Source organism: Pan troglodytes, chromosome 4, assembly GCF_028858775.2.
Source record: "Pan troglodytes isolate AG18354 chromosome 4, NHGRI_mPanTro3-v2.0_pri, whole genome shotgun sequence".
Taxonomy (NCBI): Eukaryota; Metazoa; Chordata; class Mammalia; order Primates; family Hominidae; genus Pan; species Pan troglodytes.
The window spans coordinates 122,951,207-122,971,488 of NC_072402.2; the positions used below are offsets into that span (position 1 = coordinate 122,951,207).

A 20,282-nucleotide genomic window follows, 5' to 3' on the forward strand; every position below is an offset into this window, starting at 1 on the left:
TTTAGATTCTGGTTTGGAACTATTTGGATAATTATTTCACTTCGGCTATACAAGCTTATCTTTTTTCACCCATTTACGAATTTGATCTATTATTTTAGACTAAGATCTATTTGCAGTCATAAAATAGGAGACAGGCTTTAAACACTCTACAAGTACACATTTGTATTCTTATGGTGAGATCGGCATTCAACTGGAAGGTTAAATGGAGTTCAGATAATTTCTTTTTTTATTCTTTGCTCTGGCTTTTGTCTCATGTCTTTCAGCAAAAGTGAATAAAGATGTCTCCATTTTACACCAAAAGATTCAATTACTTTTCAAATGCTGGGTAAACATCTGCAGATGAACAATCTTAACCAACGTATTTTGATTCTACACAAACTTATGTGACACTTTTGTTTTCTCTCCAAGAGCAGAGAATAGATTCAAGCCTGCTATTCTGAGCTGGAGCTTCCACTGCCACTAGCACTGAACTTTTGGCAGGCAGCCAGCCAATCTCTGTAGCCCAGTGAAACTCTGATTCCATCTGCTCCAGCAGTGCAATATATTCCACTTCAGGTCAAAAGCGGGGAGCCAGCAGCATTAACATTACACTAATCTGTAAAGACATTTTCACTGGGCTAGATAGGCTAATGTTACACAGGCTTTCAAAGCTTCAAGGGTAAGGAGCAACAGTAATTGTCAGGGGAAGATACAGTAGGCAGTGGATTCTTGCTGAGAATATTCCAAGATAGTCTAGATGAATGGTTTTAAAGAATGAAGAAAGAAAGAAAGAAATACCTTTTAAAAGAGACAAGTCATTTGCTATCTTGTTAAGCAGGTATTTCAAACACAGCTTTGGATCATATGTTTAGCAATTATAAACTCTATTGTCCTTTTTTTTCTCATTTACTCCTGTATCCCCAAAACTTCTTAAGCACACACATTTACACACACACTACCTCAAAGCCTATTAAATAATTGATGAGAACTACAATCTCTATTTAATCTCTATTTAAAAAACCTAGCTGGAAATAAATTGCTTAGTATAACCTTGGTGTTATAAAATCAGAACTATTTCCAAGCTCTTAACAGATTTGTTAAATAAAAGTGAGCATGTGGCTAACCCCTCCTCCATCTTCTCCTCCCCCTCTACTTCATCCCAGCTACCCCTCCCTGCTTTTCTGTGGTTTGTAGAAAATATGCTTAGTTTGGGGATACACAGCTCTATAATCAATTGCTCTTTAAACATAAGATACCAAGGACTTTATTATAGGCCCTTTATGGAACATATACTGAAGGAAAATACTCTGAAAGCAGATTAATGTATACGATGGAAATTTAATACCAGTAGCAGAAAGGGTCTTTTTCATTTCCCTAGTTCTTTGGTTGGGGGGGAGAAAGGTAGTTTAAGATTCATGCCTTCAGGCACATCAGAAGGCATTAACAACTACATTTCAGGAAATTGTAATGTATAAAAATTCAATTTAGACTGCTTGATTTTCTTTTAGTAGAAGAGGAAAAATGTTTGGCTGGAAATAAACCGTATGAAAATTCCCACAATTAGGAAGTATACAGCTATGTTTTTGCTATAATTTGATGTTATGCACAGTTGACGTGAAAAATTACTTTTGTGCTAGAATGATAGATTTCCCTCTAGATGGAAATATGCTATCTCTGTAATTTAAAAAGTAACAAAACCCACATATAATTTCAGTTTTCTTTCCTTACAGAGTAAGTGAAAATCTAGGGTTATACAAAGTTTTCACTTATCTTCCTCTTTTTTAAACTTAAATATGAAAGCTGTTTGGAAATTTGTAAAACTATTGGGCTTTTCAATCTCAGAAAATAATGAAGTAAATTTGGCAAGCATTTTTATTGTACAGATTTAACACTTACTCCCTCCATTTATTCCTTGTCATAAAAATTTGGCTATAAAAGGAACTAAACTTACATAGAATTGAAGACCTTCCCTTCTTTTTTTTTTTTTTTTTTTTTTTTTTTTTTTTTTTTTTTTTTTTTTTTTTTTTTTACAGTTCTCCATCTAAATGGAAAATTCACACAGGGTACAGGCTAATGAATATGCATGAGTCTTCATGCATTGATATACATATGATTTCTCGTCTATAAAGAACGGTTTGGAAGACTTGTTATCTGACCAGAAAAGCCTGTAGTAAGTTGAGATAAAGGATGCTGACTCCAATCCCCTCAGCCTTTGCAACTGCTTTATATTCTAATCACTGCGCTAAGCATCTGTCCCCGGCAGGCAGCTTGTTCAATCTAGCAGATAACGAATGCAGCCCAATGGTGGCTGTGCTGGCCCTTCCCCACGCACGCGAGGAGCTAGTGTTCCATTCCTCTGATTACACAGGCAGCGGGAAAGCACTCTCAGAGCTGTAATTGCCTCCGTTTTGAAACATCTTCACCTGTTAGCCAAAGCTAAGTTGAATCACAGCAGAAATTATTAACAGTGGCTGTTTTCAAGCCAGCTTAATTTGAGCTGATGCTGCTGTTCACTTAACCCAGATGAATAGGTGTGCAGGACGAGAGTCTAAGCAGAGATGACACCCCAATGAATATTCGCTCGCAGCCCTGCTGCGGGGAGCTGGCTTGCACAACAACAGACAATTGTTAAAAAGCTAAGGGGGACTGGGGCGTTGGACGGGACTGGCTCCTCTTCAGGCACCTCTGTGCTCGTGAGAACTTCCTGACTAATGGCTGCTTTTAACAGCTAAATCGTTTTTTCAATTAGTTTCCACAAATGTTGGCAAACACAGACTGTTTTTGGGGTTGTGCACAATGGTGTGAGAAACACTACCCTGCTTCCAGAGTGGCCAGAAACACTCTTTTTCAGAGAGCTGAACAGGCATTAAAATTTAATGGTCTGCTTTCATTTTCTCCGCAGTGTGCTTCAAGATGATTATAAATTACAGCATTCTGCTTACTTTTGACGGAATAAGTCATGTATCAGCATTTGATTTAGAAGCTATGTGTGCTTGACATATGAAACACATCTTGCAGATGTGATTTATCACAGAGCTCCTTTTTTTGTTTCAGGACAAAATAGCTGAACAGGAGGCTCACCATTGTGACAGTGACCGCCATCCCCACAGTGGGGGTATGGCTGTGGCTTCCGAAGATTGAATCTTAAGAGTCTGAAAAATCTGAATTTATCTCTATTTTTCAAGTTGAGGAATTCTTTTGTTTTTCAAAGCTCAACATGATTCCTAAAGATCTCATTCTTTAAAAAAAAAAGAAACAAAACTGCTGGGAAAAGATGGGCAAGGCATTACTAAATATGGGAATTTTCTCCCAAAGTTGATGGGGTGTCACAGAGCAAGACATCCCCTTGTAATGCCAGGGCAATTTGGGAAGCTGCTGGCTTATAGGGCCTCGATGCAATATGACTGGCTCAGGAGGCAGGTTGAGAGCAGATGGGGGATTTGTCATTTGGATGGGTATGAGACTAGAGGGATGGTCTATAAAGGCAAAGCCTGATTCTGCTGTCAGCTAGTATATTGCTTTGCCTCTGAAGCTATATCTGCTGGTGAACTGAGCTGCAACATGGCCAATCCATTCATTTCAGCATCTCTTTAGCAACAGCTCTGATGACTGTCGCCAAAGCAGTTGTGTGAGGACCCACACTGATCATGAAATGATTTAACCAAACAATCAGCTGGGCCATGCTTTATTTACCAAGTCTGACTAATAACTATAACAAAGCTGCAGAAATCATAAATATTATTTCAGAATCACATTTCCCGTAGAAGGTGTAACTTGGAAGTATATTCCCCTTCTTTGTCTCCTACTGCATCCTTTGCATCCTTATAAAACCAAATTCACGTTTCACCTTACCTCTTCTGTGTAGCTTTATCAGCACCTCCTGTTAGTCATTCATGGCCTTTTCTCTTTGGACAGTCTATTCCAATACTTGTGACACCGTACTGTAATTATCTGTGATCTTTCTTCCTCCCCCTATGTTATTCTGTAAGACCTAACTCTTAATCATCTTCCTCTCCTCAGTCCCTAGTGTACAGCCTGACATAAAATAGGCTCTCAATAACATTTTTAGGTGAATTAATGTTGAATGAATATATAAATGAAGGATTATTTCAGTCAAAGGAATATGTGAGAGTATATAGCAGGCCTGGTAATAGTCCCTTAACATCTCTTTCTCCCTTTCATATGGGAAAAGAAATCTCAGTTTTAGCTGGGCACATGGCTTCCTGGAATTAAGACTTTGTTTCTCAGCCTCACCTGCAGCTAGGCATGATTATTTTCTAGAATGGGTCAATGGGATGTAGGTGGAAGTGGTATGGTAATTTAGGCAGCGTTCTTGAGCACAGCTGGACAGAGACTGTAATGGCTGCAGCTCTAGCAGTCAGTTTATACTCCAGGGTGTTCTTGGGATTGAAAGCCCTGTACTGCAGAACAAGATTGAAGGAATTGGGGGTTCTGGTACCACAGAGAGCACACTAACCCTGGCCTGATTACTTACAGGTTTCTTGAATGTGAGAGGAGAAAAACAAAAGCAAAAAAAAAAAAAAAAAAACTCACCCTCATACACTGTGTGAATTGAAATCCTTGCTATGATTTACCAGTAGGACCAGCTACATAATTTGTAGGGTTTGGTGCAAAATAAAAATGAGATATCCTTTGTTCAAACATGATTAACAATCCCAAGACAGCAACAGCAGAGATTAAAGCAGATGCATAGAACCCTGTGTGATGAAGCTGACCTTGCTTACAAGGCCTGATATTACTTGATTCCTGCCAAAACTTCTTGAAACTCACTTTGTATCAATGCCATCATCACTTACTGCATTTTAGCCACAGAGGCCTTGTTTCCTGGACAAACTAAACTCTTTCCTGCCATAAGACATTTGGACTTGGCTTTTCCAAGCTGAGAACACTCTCTGACAGGTAATTGCTGTGCTCATGATTCTCGTGCTGGCTTCTTCTCCATCTTTATGAAACAAGCCAGCATAACCTCTATAGAAGAGTCTTTTTTAGCACCTCTTCACTTGCAGTATTATAGTGCCTTCTTGTTTCTTCTGAGGCACACCTCTACTGATTTCTTATTATATTGCTTCCTTTTAGAAATTACTAGAATGTAAACTTCTGAAGGGCAGATTCTTTTTGTGTTTTGTTCATTGATATATTATTCATACAGTACACTGCTTACTTAGAACATAGTAGGAGCCCACTGAATATTTGACATGTGGTAAATGAGCACAACTTCAAGAATTTGGGCATTTAACCTGAATCATTTGGGTTCAAGGGTAGATTTCTTTTTTTTTCTTTTTCTTTTTTTTTTTTTGAGATGGAGTCCTACTCTGTCACCCAGGCTGGGGTGCAGTGGCATGATCATGGCTCACTGCAACCTCCACCTCCCGGGTTCAAGCGATTCTCCTGCCTCAGCCTCCCAAGTAGCTGGGAGTACAGGCGCACACCACCATGCCCGGCTAATTTTTGTATTTTCAGTAGAGACGAGGTTTCACCATATTGGCCAGGCTGGTCTCGAACTCCTAACCTCATGATCCACCCGCCTCCCAAAGTGCTGAGATTACAGGTATGAGCCACTGTGCCTGGCCAGATTTCTTGAGCTTTCTCAAAAACACTTTGCCTGATTTTACCAATTTATTCTATAAACACTTGATTCTCTACATTTGGTTATGTGGAAGTAGCCATGCAAAGGTAAAACTCACTTGTTTAAATATTTCCCAGAGTTGTTAGATGTGTGAAAAAGGAGGAATTTTCTCTCTGCTGGACATCTGTTTATATTGTCATTCATAGACACATGCCACCCTTAGAATCAAAACTACTTACTTCCTTCTCCTACAGCTTACTGTCTACATCAACATGTCTACATTTAGTATTCCTTATTTTCATTAGCATAACTTTACTATTCCAGGAGAGTCTTGCCCAGGCAAATAACTTGATTGTTCATTACTGGAACTCCCTGAAATATCCATCAACCCTTCAACAGAAAACATCAACAGGGAGTTGTTTCCATAGATTCTTTGAATCATTTGCCTCACTTCCGTTCCACCAATCCTAAACTGATATATTACAATCCTTACCCAATCCTAATCAAGTCCTTGTGTTGGAAGAACCACTTCACACCAAACTTTTGAAGCAGGAAAATAGGGTCTGGAGGCAGGGAACATAAGGCCAATTCACACTTTAGCTATGACAGGAAATATCCTCTCCTTAGGGCATAGGCCAAGTAAATAATTTTGTAACTTTACTTCTTCCTCTCCATTTACATAGGGCATACGGAAGTAACCATGGAATCCTCTAGAGGTTAAACTCCCCCAAATTCTGTACTGGAGCCCTTGGGCCCTTATGCTCAGCCCGCTCCCACACTGTGGAGTGTACTTTCATTTTCAATAAATCCTTCATTCCTTCGTTGATTTGTTTGTGTCTTTTGTCCAATTCTTTGTTCAAGATGCAAAGAACCTGGACAACCTCCAACAGTGACACTTTCAATGCTCAATAAATTTTGACTTTGCCTTCCCATCCCCAAGGGGTTATGAAAGGTAAGGTGGTGTTCTCCATTGCTACAGTGAGTGATACAATGAGTTTCGTCTTCTCAACAGGTTGTGTTGCTGATATTTGGGGAGCTGGTGTTCAATAATTTTAATACTTTAAAAAAATAAAATGTCTGAGCTTATAAACTTGATTATTCAGAATAATCAGTTGCAATATATTAAGAGAAAAAAATAATGAACCCTATCTCTCAAGAGAAGCATTTTTCCTTACAGGCATGTCCAGGTCAAAATTTTACATAAATGATGGTACATAATGATACCCACGTAAATCAGAGAGTATACAAGCATATTTCTATGCTGGCACTGTTCAGTATGGCAGACACTAGACATATGTGATTATTAAGCACTTGTTATGTAACTAGTCCAAATTGAGATGTGCTGTAAGTGTAAGATATATCCCAGATTCAATGACTTAGTATAAGAAAATAATGTAAAATATCTAAAATCTTTATAATGATTATATGTTTAAACATATTATTTTGCTTAGATCATAATATTTTAGATATGGGTTTTAGATATAATATATATGGATTAGACATACTATATTATATATAACATATTATTAAAGTTAACTTTATGCATCTCTTTGCATTTAAAAAAAAACAAAGGTTTGAATTAATGACATACATGGCTCGCATTATATTTCTATTGAGGAACATCATTCTCTCTACTTAAATAATACAAAAAACAAAAATAAAACCCCCAAACCTTGGCAAATTGCACTGTCAATAGGGAGGACATGATATATACATTTCTCCCTTGTGATGTCTTACTTCTCTAACATTTTTTTAAAGATCTTCACTGACATAACCATACACAATATTTTTAAGATGTAAAATATCATTGGTAAGTGGGCACTCTTAATGTACTTGAAAGCATTAAAGATAATTACCCTTAAAAGTTGAGAAGCATCTAGAAGTCATTTTGCTTATGACTAAACTTTTAGAAAAAATTTTTCCACATCTGGCTTAGCAAGAGACATTTCAACGAATAGGAAAAGCAAAGAGGCCCAAGTGTTAATCTGTGTTTGTGGTAAATGGCGAGGTAGATCTGAGACTGCAAAGTGTAATTCAATTGTAGTAAGAGGAAGATATAATCTGTAATTTTTTTTCTACAACTGGTTCTTTCTTTTTTTCCTGAAGAATGATGACAGCTATAATGCTTAATACGACAGAAGAGGGATATCCGTATTTTCACCTCCCTTCTGTCGTATTGTTTGATTAGAGATACTCTAAACTTGTAGTGTTAGAATATGAGGGGTGGTATACCATTTCTCCTTGAAAGACACTTTTGATGAGAACAAGACAGAGATGAGATAATCTCGGGCCGCTGACTCAAGCTAAAAACAGGAACAAGGCAGGGGCTGGGACAAAGGTTCCTGACCTGAGGTGAAAGAAGAGAGAGAAGCTTGTTAGGACAAGGGGTGAATAAATAAAATGTCCCAGTGCCCTGGGAGGAGGTAACTTTATTCTTCACCATTGAGGACAAGAAAACTCCACTTCATTGTCATTCACTCTTCTGAAACACAAGACCCAAGCATAAATCCAGAGGGCCTCCTTCCTGATCAGGCGATTGAGATGTTTGTTTTCACTGCAGTGTGAGTTGTGTCCTCCTTTGAGTCCCTTGTCCTTTGAAGTTGTTTACATGTTTGACAAGTTTGACAGAAGTTTCTAATGTTTAAGTTCTCATACATTGATAATGGAATGTTAACAAAGTGCAATTTCAAAAATATGTCTTTATTTCTGAGCTTCTCTCACATACAATTTTCCTGATGTTTTAAGCAGAGAAATAGAAAATGTTTTGACAACTGTCTGATCTTTGACAAACCTGACAAAAACAAGCAATGGGGAAAGGATTCCCTATTTAATAAATAGTGTTGGGAAAACTGGCTAGTCATATGCAGACAACTGAAAGTGGACTCCTTCCTTACACCTTGTACAAAAATTAACTCATGATGCATTAAAGGCTGAAATGTAAGACCTAAAACCATAAAAACCCTAGAAGAAAACCTAGGCAATACCATTCAGGACATAGACATGGGCAAGGACTTCATGACTAAAACACCAAAAGCAATGGCAACAAAAGCCAAAATTGACAAATGGGATCTAATAAAACTAAAGAGCTTCTGCACAGCAAAAGAAACTATCATCAGAGTGAACAGGAAACCTAAAGAATGGGAGAAAATTTTTGCAATCTATTCATCTGACAAAGGGCTAATATCCAGAATCTACAAGGAACTTAAATTTACAAGCAAAAAACAAACAACCCTATCAAAAAGTGGGCCAAGGATATGAACATACACTTCTCAAAGGAAGACATTTGTGTGGCCAACAAACATATGAAAAAAAGCTCATCATCACTGGTCATTAGAGAAATGCAAATCAAAACCACAATGAGATACCATCTCATGCCAATTAGAATGGCGATCATTAAAAAGTCAGGAAACAACAGATGCTGGTGAGGATGTGGAGAAATATGAACGCTTTTACACTGTTGGTGGGAGTGTAAATTAGTTCAACCATTGTGGAAGACAGTGTGGTGAGTCCTCAAGGATCTAGAACCAGAAATACCATTTGATCCAGCAATCCCATTACTGGGTATATACTGAAAGGATTATAAATCATTCTGTTCTAAAGACACATGCATATGTATGTTTACTGCAGCACTCTTCACAATAGCAAATACTTGGAACCAACCCAAATGCCCATCAATGATAGACTGGATAAAGAAAATGTGGCAGGTATACACCATGGAATACTATGCAGCCCTAAAAAGGATGAGTTCATGTCCTTTGCAGGGACATAGATGAAGCTGTAAACCATCATTCTCAGCAAACTAACACGGGAACAGAGAACAAAGCACCGCATGTTTTCACTCATAAGTGGGAGGTGAACGATGAGAACACATGGATACAGGGAGGGGAACATCACACACTGGGGCCTGTTAGGGGGTGGGGGGCTAAGGGAAGGATAGCATTAGGAGAAATACCTAATGTAGATGATGGGTTGATGGCTGCAGCAAACCACCATGGCACGTGAATACCTATGTAACAAACCTGCACATTCTGCACATGTATCCCAGAACTTAAAGTATAATTAAAAAAAAAAAAAGGAAATGTTTTGAGACAAGATGATATTGTAACTCTGAACTTTGACTCTTCAGCTCTGCTATTTTGGCAGCATAATAACTCTTTCCTTGAGGAAACTTCCTTAGCACTGTTTTCCTGGCATACGGAATCAATAAAAGAATGCTTTAGTATTTTATGAGAACATGATTTTCCCAATTTCTTTCAAGGAGGAAGAAACACTGGAAATCATTCAGAAAATCTTGTTCTTTTGAGTTTTCTTGGCAACTTAAGTATGTAGCATAGAAAGCTAGGAGAAAATTGAAATACAAATAAAACCTGAAGTAATGATTACTTAAGTACCATGACATGAATCTCTAGAGTTGGCCATTATCATGAAAGATAAATAGCTGTTACTTCCTAATTCTGATTGTTTTGCTTAGAAGATCTATTATATATAGTCACCACGGACCCATGCTTTCGATATGCATCTCTCTCTTCAGTGATTGAGTTTCTCAGGCATACAAATTGTGTGTACAGCCAAGGAAGTGTTTGGGCTTATTTCAAAGGAGGGGAGACTAAGACTAGGGTTATGTGCCAAAACCAAACAGCTACTTTTATGGAAACAAATTAAAAGCTGTTGCTGTAACTGGTGGTGGAAATTAGAAATTTTTGTTCTCAATTGCGTGATTAATCCCTTGTCTAGATGACTATTTTGGTGCTTTCTTTAGAAGAAATAAAAAATGTAATTCCACTTGTGCTACATTTATATTTTATCTCTGTGTCCTTTTGCTATCTGGGGATCTTGACTCATTTGAGATTACAAGGGAGACAGACCTCAGTTGGTGGTACAGGGAAAAATCGTATTTAGACTTTAAATATAAATCCTCTATATTAATATTTTAAATCAATGAACTCACTCTAGGCTTTAACTGTAAAAAAAAAAATAAAGTGATAAAAAAAAAAACTAGACCCAAATGGGTGTAAGTACAAAAGGAATTTATTGATCTGAGTAACTGAAAAGCTCTGTTTGTCTCAGCAGGTGGGTTTTGATACAGCAGCTCAGAAGTTGTCACTGAAGACCTTCCATGGTCCTTCCAGGTCAGGGAATTGCTACTGACATTCTCACACCAAAATTTCCATCTTAGGATAGAGATACATCCTAAGGAATCTTTTAGGATGGTTCCCCAGGAAAATTGGTCTTTGTCCCAGTGTTATGGGCTGAGATATGTGCCCCTAAGTTCATATGTTGAAGTCCTATCCCCCAGTGACTTAGAATGTGACTATATTTGGAGACAGAGTCTTTAAAAAGGTAACCAAGTTCAAATGAAGTCATTGGGGAGGACCCTAATCCGGTAGGATTGGTATTCTTTTAACAAGAGGATTTTGGGACAGAGAACCACACAGAGGGAAGACCATGTGAAGACAGGAAGACAATCATCTACAAGCCAAGGAAAGAGGCCTCAATAAAAAAGGATAAAAACCTATTCCTAACTGGCGATCTCGACTTGCCAACACCTTGTTCTCAGACTTCTAGCCTCTAGAACTGTCAGAAAATAAATTTCTGTTTATGCTACCCAGTTTGTGGTACTTTGTTGTGGCAGCCTAGCAAATGAGTACACCCAGCATTCCTAGCAAAAGCTTCAAGGGTCACTTTGACAGTATCTACTTAGGTCATGCACTACCCTGAGTACTGTGACCAACAGCTCGGAATAGCCGAATAACTGGCTTGAGTCACTCTGGGCTTGCCCCTGAATCTGGGGAGGAGGGGGATTTTGTCCCTACCTAAACAATGGGGCTGAAATGCGGGGAAGGGGTTCTCTTAAAGCAAGCTATGGAAATAGACGCACCCTACAAGTATCTACAGCATATACAAACACCGAGAATGCAGCTCCCCATATGGTGTTCCGTAAAAGCTCATGCTGATGTGCCTGTTATGGAGAATTCTCCTGTGGTCCCTGGAATTCTCTGTGCAGTCTGTTGGTTAACTCCCCTGAATGGAGATTCTGCTCTTAAAACTGGGACGTATTTTCAGGTATAACCTGTCCTCTAATATAAATCTTCCTTTAATCATATTTTACTTTAATCCAGGTATTTTGGGCCTTCCTTCAATAGCCTTGGGTTACAGCCTAAGACCAATTGTGAAACAGGACTCAGCAATTTACTTCAACCAGTCTGCTGGCAAAAGCCAGCTGTGAGGATTTTATTGAAGGGTTGTGTGAGAAAATGGAGATCACATATTGCTTACTGTATAGTAAACAATTAAATAAGACTCCTTATTGAGGATAGTTGGGCCTCTGTTCCTTTCTGATCTCCCCGTGCCTTTTGCTGGCACACTTCTACTTTAGGGCCCCACCCTCCTTGCTCCTGTTTAGTGGCTTTTCCTGGGATATCCATGTGGTGAGTTCCCTCCTTCCTTCAGGTCCCTGTTCCAATGTTATCTTATCTGTGAGGCCTTCTTTGCAGTACTCTGCCTCTCTCTTCAGTACTTAATTTTCCTCCATTGTACTTATTGCCTCTGATCCCTGATTTATGTACTTGATTATAGATTTGCTGTCTACCTCTCCACCCCCAGTAAGGGTAGAAGTGAGAAGTGTTGTAGTATTTCCTTTGTCATTTAAAATGGTAAACAGAAGCCATATAATAAATTTTTGTTAAAAGAATGCCTTCATTTTTTCACTAAGTTTCTTTTCAGCAGTCGTTAGATCTCCATCTATTGACCCCCTCATGTTAAAAGATACACACATATATGTGTGTATTCATCTATGCATATATAAACAGACGTGTATATGTGCCTGTTTGTATATGTTCAGACACACATTTCCTGGGACAATATTAAAGCCATCTCTTCAGTCTCTCCTGTCTCCTTGTCTCACCTGCCTGTTGTTAGGGAGCAAAGCCATGTGATCTTTCGAGGCCCACTCCAGAACTGTCACGTGGGACTCAGCGAGGCTCTGGCTCCCTAAGTGAATGGCATCTACATAGGAATCCAATGTTTTCCTCGTGCCTTCTTCAGTTACTGATCAAAGAGAATCCATAGCAATCAAATTACCATATTGAGGTCTTTTTTTTTTTTGGCAGAATATGTGTCATTTGAGATTCCTTTTATGCTTTGAATGCATTTTCTTTTTGAACCTTTCAAAAAGTTTTAGTACATTTTCTGTTGTCTTTTGTAGGACCCAGTTTTTCTTTACATGGCTTGAGTGTCTTATGCAATCTGATCCCTGTCCATCCCAACAGGGATCAGTGGTGTTATAGCTGATCTCTGAACACTGAGCTGAACACTCAGCGAGCAGATTTAACATCACTATCTCCTGCCACATTCCCCTTCATGCTCTTATTTTCACCATCCCTTTGGCTTCTTTCTTCTTCAAATGCACTGTGTGCCTTCCATCTTTTCAGAGTAGGTCAGAAGGCTTGAAGGTGCTGCTGGACATTTATTTTTGCATTTGTGCCTAAAGTCTAAATCCTTGAGCTGCCCCCCGACAGTACCAATGTTCCTCTACCTCTATGATATGACAAGGGGCTGATGCACAATTAACCCCGTGAAACTCATTTGGAGTTCATTTGCTGGAGAAAGAAGAAGCAAAAACCATGAATTTGATGACATTCTTTTGGTATTCAGGCCAAATTCTCTGTCAGTATATACCCTGTTTATGTAAGCCAGGAAATTGGAATAAGCATGAAGAGTGTGTAGCATGGCTTTCCTAATTGAGTTTTTTGAGAACTGGGCAGTCTTGATTCTACCTGTTGCTATATCACCATAAATAGCCACCGTCGTGTAAGAATAAAGCCAGCATTAGAATTACTAGTATCTACAAGGGTCCTGTTTCACATTTCTTGGATTTCAAAGGCGGCTCAGCACTTTTGCTGTATCAACTTACTCAGTAGCCCAGGCTGCATCTGTGTCTCTTGTGCTAGCAGGGGAACCAGGGTCAATAGCAGAGGAGACTCCTCCAGGTACACAGGACTTCTTCTCATGTGCAGTTCACTTTGACTGGAACACTCACCTTCTCCTATTAACACTTGCAGAGTCTTCTGAACTCTATAAAGGCAGCAATCCTGTTTATCTTATTTACAACTTTTATCTCCAGTGGCCAGAATAACACCTAGAGTCTTCTGAACTCTATAAAGGCAGCAATCCTGTTTATCTTATTTACAACTTTTATCTCCAGTGGCCAGCATAACACCTTGTACATTGTAGGGATATCATAATTATTCCCTAAATTAATGAATGAATTAAACGTAAAGTTAAATTTATCCAATGAATAAAATTGGTACTAGAGAGAAAATTTGACACAGGGCTTCACAGGGTTTATGTACCTGTAAAACAGCTAACCACTGAAGTCAGATATCTTGGCACAAGTCAGAGAAGATATGCAAATATTTGGAATGAACCACTGTTAAATAATAACATTAGAAATGATAAATACTAAAACAATAACTATTTCTTTAACCTGTATCATTTGCTAGTACTTTAATCAAAAATTTCCAACTTATCAGAGGCCAGATATTACTGTATCTAGGTATCATTATATCTGATTTTTCTGCTGAGAACTCCAGGGATCATTAAGGTTAAGAACCTTGATCAAGTTCACATGGCTGATTGGGTGCCTAAGTTGGGATTTAAGCAAACTGTACTATTCCTTGTTTACAGGCAAGAGCTAGTGTTGATATTTCTGAAAGGCCAAGGTAATTGATTTGGGCACTCCAATGTCTGTGCTGGGATCTATAAAACCCTGAAGAGCAAGCTGACGCAATAAAACAGATGGCCTTGTGCCGAAATCTCAGAAGGGCTGATGTGGCCAAAGCAGAGGCTGCTTTGGGCTACAGTTGCAGGGGAGAAGAAAAAGACCTAAGAGAAGCTGGGACAAGGTTTGTGGGGGCAGTTTTTCTCACCAAGAACATCTGTTCTCTGGGAATGGCTGGGTAATACACAACAGCTTTGAAAGCCTTTGGCATGAGCTGGGGTAGAGATGATAATGAGAGAGCTTTCTACTGACATGTCAGATGACATGCTGGCTTTCTAAATTAATGAATCAATTTCTTAAATTTTCTCTCACCTTTTTTTTTCTTCTTTTACCTTGATTAGATTTTATTTCTGATCTCATTTGTGGTGGCTCTGGGGCCAACTGTTCAAAGAAGCCTGTAGGGAAAACCCATGCTTTGGTTTAGGTACCTAGAACTTGGGTTATAGAAGAGGAAGATTTTTATCAGAGTTGCTAGGCAGCCTTCTGCTCATCTTGCCCTGTTACCTCCCAAAATTCCAATATGACTCAAAAGCAGGATCAAAGCTACAGAGTAAGGACTAGTCTTCACTCTGGTAAACAAAAGAGGCTGCAGTGAATTATCAGGTTAGGAGCCATGGAGACCTGGAGGTTCCCAGGAAACAAACTGAGACAAGTTAAGGCAGCTGGACCTGGTGACTCAACTCCACAAGCTTAGACTTTGAAATTATCATATTCGTTCATTCATTCATTTATGTGTCAAATGTATAGTAGAGGAGGAAAAAATGAACACTCAATGAGAAGAGATAGGGAGTAGAGATCAGAATAGGTTTAGGGTGAAAAAGAAAAACAAAGCAGTAGCTTATGGGGCACATGGGGTAACAGGAAGGGTTTTCCATTTGTTTGGTATGGTTAGGCTGAGGACAATAAGTAAGTGGAGAGACTGAGCAGTCAGGAGTGACTAATAGAATAATGCCCAGAAAGTGTGTTAAGATTACATCCTTGCATGGAGGAGTTGGATTTGACAAACCATAGCATGCTTCTTTCTTTGAGATGGAGAGAGGAGATGCTGTTATCTGTTTACCTCATTTAGGAATTCCTTCTCCAGAAGACCCAAAGTATGTTTCTTATTAAATCATGGAAAACACTAATTAGCCTCAGATAAAGTCATAGATTACTTGTAGAATGTTTGTCGTGTAATAGGTAGATTATAAATTATTTACTCTTTCAACAGGTTTACTTTGTATTAAGATTTTGGAGTACAAAGTAGAGTAAGACCTAACCTTTTTCCTCAATGGACTAGCATTATAGTAAGAGTAACAAGTATATAAACAGATCTTTACAAGTATCTTTAATGCAATGATCAAGGTACTCAGAGGCAATGTCACCCAGTAGTGGCATATGTATTCACGTATGTGTTGGGGTACACATGTTAATATCAGAAAAGGTGCCCTGGAAGCAATAATGCATGAGGTGAACATATTTTAAATTTTATAACATGCTTTAAAAATTAACATGTGTATAGTACATTTATTATAGAAAATATTTTAAAAAGAAATTAAAATGAGTACATTTTCTTCATAATATGGCATCACCAAAGGAAAGACTACTACTAGATTTAAGCCAAACTTTTATTCTTGTGTGTGTGTGTGACTTTGACACTGGACAAATTTTATCGCATCTCTGGGTATCAGTTTCCTCATCTGAAAAATGAAGAGGTTGGCCTCCAAGGCTGCTTCTAGGTATGATAATCTGAGTCTTTGATCTAAGAACAAATTAATATAGCACTGAGAGCATAAGTGATTTCTAATTGCTAAAGTGTGACAATTTAAAATAAGAAGCCAAAATGGTCTCCATAATTAGCTCTGACACATGCCCCCTCTATGACAAAGGTCAGCCATTTTAATTTCCTGTCTTGCTTGCTATATCCCCCAAAAGGGGGATAACATTTCTGATACCTGCCTTTTTTTCATGAATCTCTTGTCCAGATTAATAAAGACCTTACTTCTCTGAAGGAAATAGCTCACATATTGAAGGTATATTAATTCCTTCAGGCCATTAGGGCATCATTTGCTTAATTTGATTCCAAGTGACAGCCATGCACCCCATTTTCTTTGGTAAGCTCTTGGTTTCAGCTTGTAAAACAGAAAAGCTATTTAGAAGAAAGAGGATCACTGATCATAGAGTCTCCTTAATATCTGCTGATTATTTTTTTTCCAGGTAGTATTTTCTTTAAAATGTTATCATGCTGTTACTTAAATAAGCATTTATGGGTTTTTTTTTCCCTTACCATCTACCAGATGAGAGCTATATCACACGCTGAAAAAGCTGTGGATTTTTACAAAAGTTAAATCTCATAAGAATTGATTCACACTCATTTGAGGATCTAGGGTGCTACTTTCAACCTTAGGGTTTTTGCATTAGGAGATACACATGACTCAAAAACCTTTGTTAGCAACCTCTTCTTTACTAGCAAAGAGTCAGAAATTGGGCCCTGTAATTTAGTTATGTCACTTGGAGTTGTGATATTTGCTGAATGGTTTCAAGTCGAAGAGCAACAATTTATTGCAAACTACCTGCAAGGCCTTGTGTTAGGGGATGTAAAGATTCTCTGAAAAGGTCTACAATTTAGCAGGATAGAAATCTGCAGCATCCTTCTAACTCTGATAAGTGTCTTGATAGTGGTACAAAGAGCTGTGGGAATTCAGAACAGAGGCAGAAATAATGGAGAAATACCAGCCTTTAGTGGGCCTTCACTCAGCCAAAATAAAGCATTCTCATAAGAGTATGAAGGGGGAAAAAGCCCCTTGACTTTTTCTTCCACTGGTTGAAAGAAGGAGACCTTAGCCATTGACAGAATGATGTGCCTGTAGCTGACTTCTCAAATAATGTCCTAGAGACAAACTATAATTACTGCAGTTAACTGCAGACTGAGGCACTGACACATCCCCACTCTCTCCTTTCAATAGTTTCTCCAATTTGTGCCCAGTTCAGGATTGCAAGAGGAGAAATATTATTTCCAGGCACTTTCAGATTAGATTGTAGAGCTTTGCATGGAAAATAGCGATTTCCTTTTCCTTCCCTTTTCTCTTCCTTCATATGTCAGTCTCTTGATGAGGAACTAAAGGCTGGTAGGAGAATGGATAGTGAATTGAAGAATTGAACCATTTGAAGTCTTAGAAGGCTTTTTTGGATGATTTTCATTTGTTCTTTCTGCTTTTTCAAATGATTGAAAAAACAATAATAAAAATAGTTGAAAAATTATTGAGAAATAGGGCAATTATGCTATATGTCAAATAACATCAAATGATTTTCCAAAGAAATTCTACCTATTTGCAAGCCAAATTGTATGCTATGATTCCTAGTCCATATCCTTGCCAATATTTGATAATATCTGACTTTTATATTTTTGCTAATCTGGTATGAGTAAAATGATTTCTTGGTATAAATTTGTGTTTTTCTTATTACAAGTAAAATTGAGCATCTTTAATGTGTATTTTTCTCTCCTATTAAGTGCCTATTTATTATTTCTTCTCCTGCTAAGTGGGTTTCTTTTTTAATTGGTTTGTTTTCTTTTTTACTGAAGAGTAGGAGTTATTTCTGTATTCTCGATTTTAATTTTTTGTGTTATTTGTGCTGTTAACTTTCTTCTCTAAATTTATGGTTTGCCTTTTCATTTTCTTTATATTTTGATAAACTAGAATTTTTAATCTTAATAAAATTAAATTCATCAATCTTGTTCTTTATGTGTTGGGCTTATTGTATCTTGTTTAAATAACTTATCTGGAGATCATAAAAATATTCTATATTGTCTTCTAACATTTTTATAGTTTTACTTTTTGCACATAAGTCTTTAATATCCTTTGAAATTGATTATCGTACATGGTAGACACGGGCCCAATTTTTCAGTTTTCTATAATGATGAAATTAATTATTTCAGCACTTTGTATTGAAAGTCAATAATTTTCTTCCTCACTGATCTGCTGCTCCAGCTCTGACATAAATTAAGTTTCTGTATAAATGTACATATTGTTTAAATTGGCCTCCTCCGGTATTACCAAGAGACAAAGTTGAGTTTATTGCATAGTGTGTTAAAAGAGAACATAACTTCACAAAATACTGGCAACATCCTAGAGTGGGGAAAGTAAGGTCAAAATTTATTGAGAATTGGAAGTGTGATTTAAGACTTGCCTTTTACTGTGAGGACTTGCTTAGTATTAGGTAAGAATCATGACACTTGAGGACTGGTGGGAAAAGTAAAGAGGGGATTTTGAGATCAGGAATTCAACGCATCTCAGGGTGTAAACTGCTGATGTTTTCCATGGAAGAGTTGTTGAGTCTTTTGTAACATTCTTGTGATAAACAATAAAACCATTTGCTTTGACAAGACAGTCATGGAATAGTAAAGAAATGCTACGAAAATAGTGAAATAACACAGTCATATTCATATGGGCAATAAGGTGTGGTTTCAGTTCTCACTGTCCACACTTCATGCTTGAAGTACGAAAGTAAAAGGTTTTGGTTCTCAACATATTTCTGGATTGTCTGTTCTGTTCAATTGGTCATTTTTTTTTTTTAATTCCTGCTCTGATATAATCCTTTCCTAATTAATAGCATTCTAGTAACTCAGAATATCTTGTAAGATAAGGGCCTCCCATCTCGTTTCCTTTGATGAGTTTCTTGGCTATTCTTGGCTCTTTCCATATCAATTTTAAATCAGCTTCCCAAGTTACTTACACATACACACGCACATACACAAAGCTTGTCAGAATTTGATTGCGATTTTAGTGAGTTATCAGTAAATTGTGCCAGAATTGACTTACAATATTTAGTCTTCTAATCAATGAACATGGTATATCTCTCCATTTATATATGTTTTTCTTAATTTCCTTCACTAAAATTATAGAAATTACTACAAAGACCTTATACGTTTTTTGTTGTTTGTCTTAGCCACTTTATTAACTTTTTAGATGCTATTTTTGATGTTACTCATTAAAATTATCTATTTTAAACATTTATTTCTGGTATATACAAATGTAATTAATTTCAGTGTACTGATTTTTTGACCTAGCAATTTAATTTACTTTCCAGTTAATTTTAATAATTTCCTTGTATATTCTTTCCTATTTTTTAATGTGGACACTCATATTGTCTACGACTAATGACAGTTTTTATTTTCTTCCATTCTTGTTTTTATGCCTTTTGTTTATTATTCTTGCTTTGCAATGCTGGATAGGATCCATATTGAATAGAAATCCATTTCTTTTTTGTTTGTTTGTTTGAAAGTAAGGTGAGTGCTTGCAGTGTTTTATCATTAAGTAGGATGTTTATAGATTTTTCTATAGATGCTCTTTGATAAATTAGGAAAGTTTTCCATTATTCTTGGTTTGCTTAGAGGTTTTTTTTCAATCATGATTGCAAGTTAAATTGTATCAAATATTTTTCTTTTTTCTATCAGGATAATTATATGACCTATAATTAATGTAATTAATTATTTTTCTAATATTAAATTAATATGTACTTCTGGATAAATCCAGTACAGCTATGTTGTGTTGTATTTTCATTTATTGCTGAATTTTGATTGCCAGTATTTTGTGGTTTTCTTTTTTCTTTTTTTTTTTGAGACAGAGTCTTCCTCTGTCACCTAGGCTGGAGTGTAGTGGCGCAATCTCGGCTCACTGCAACTTCCACCTCCTGGATTGAAGCGATTCTCATGCCTCGTCTTCCTGAGTAATTGAGACTACAGGTGCATGCCACCATGCCTGGCTAATTTTTGTATTTTTAGTAGAGAGGGGCTTTCGCCATGTTGTCTAGACTGGTCTCAAACTCCTGAGAGCAAGCAATTTGCCCACCACAGCCTCCCAAAGTGCTGGAGTTACAGGCATGAGCCACCTCACCTGGCCTTTGTATTTAGATATTTACTCTTACCTAGTATCCCTCATGCTCCCTGGCTCACTGTAG

At 37.5% G+C, this 20,282-nt stretch overlaps 1 long non-coding RNA gene across 2 annotated transcripts in view; it reads left to right on the plus strand.

The window, feature by feature from the left end:
* LOC104006543 (uncharacterized) overlaps positions 1–20,282 on the plus strand; it is a 495,672-nt gene that overhangs the window by 234,552 nt on the left and 240,838 nt on the right. The gene's annotated exons all lie outside the window — the stretch shown is intronic.